Consider the following 916-nt stretch of genomic DNA (forward strand, 5'->3'; position numbering starts at 1 on the left):
CATCTAAGGAGAGGGTATGTGGGAAATGGGGAAGGGTCACGTTCAGTAAAACAAGGGTCCTTGGTATCTTGTGCCATAAATCCACCAATCCACCCATTTCTTTGCTTGCTTTGTTTTCTCTACCCTCTTCTCTTCTCCATACTCACTCCCTCCCTTTCCTTCTTCCATAGACTCAAGTGCCTGCTACTATGCCTGGTTCAGTGGTGCCATGAGGAGCTAACTCCTTGTGCGTAAGAAAATAACAGTCAGGAGCCAGGGAGATGGCTCAGTAGGATAAGCGCTTGACTGGCAAACGCAAGGATCTGAGTTCAGTCCCCGGTTCTGCAAAAAAAAAAAAAAAAAAAAAGGAAAAAAGAAAAAGAAAATAACAGTCAAATGTATACAGCCAGCTTTTCTCTCCTGGTTCTGCCTCCGTAGATTAAATCAACTATGGATTCAAAATATTAGAAAAAAAAACTTGCCTCAGTACTCAACACACACACAGATTATTTTTTGTTCTTTATCCCCTAGACAATAGAGTATAGTGTTATAAGTAAGCTAGAGATGACTTCAGATGCACAGGTGGATGTGCATGGGCTTCGTGCAAATGTGCTAACATTTTTTTATGAAGGAGTTGAGCATCCCTGTATTTTGATATCTTCAGTGGTGCTGAGGCCTGGGACCCGATACCCAGGTGTGCTGTGGGATAGGCATTCTCATTTGCTCTCCTGATGCCTCTCTCATGCGGTGCTATGTGCCAGCTTCCCTGCCAGCTGCCACGAGCCACACCAGTCCCTGTTCTCAGGGAGCTCACATTCTGCTGGGAGGGGCTGTTGGACAACAAACAAGTCAACAGACAGCTGGCACTAGTGTTCCCTGAGCGATGAGGGGTAATTTAGGAGGAAGGAGGTGCTCCCCTTTAGATAAGGTGGTCAGG

The 916-nt window shown here is 45.7% G+C and overlaps 1 protein-coding gene across 1 annotated transcript in view; it reads left to right on the forward strand.

Moving 5' to 3' along the window:
• The window catches only part of Usp43 (ubiquitin specific peptidase 43), an 83,553-nt gene that overhangs the window by 22,216 nt on the left and 60,421 nt on the right, over window positions 1–916 (forward strand). The gene's annotated exons all lie outside the window — the stretch shown is intronic.

This window comes from Octodon degus, unplaced genomic scaffold, assembly GCF_000260255.1.
Source record: "Octodon degus isolate 3935 unplaced genomic scaffold, OctDeg1.0 scaffold00219, whole genome shotgun sequence".
In the NCBI taxonomy this organism is placed as follows: domain Eukaryota; kingdom Metazoa; phylum Chordata; class Mammalia; order Rodentia; family Octodontidae; genus Octodon; species Octodon degus.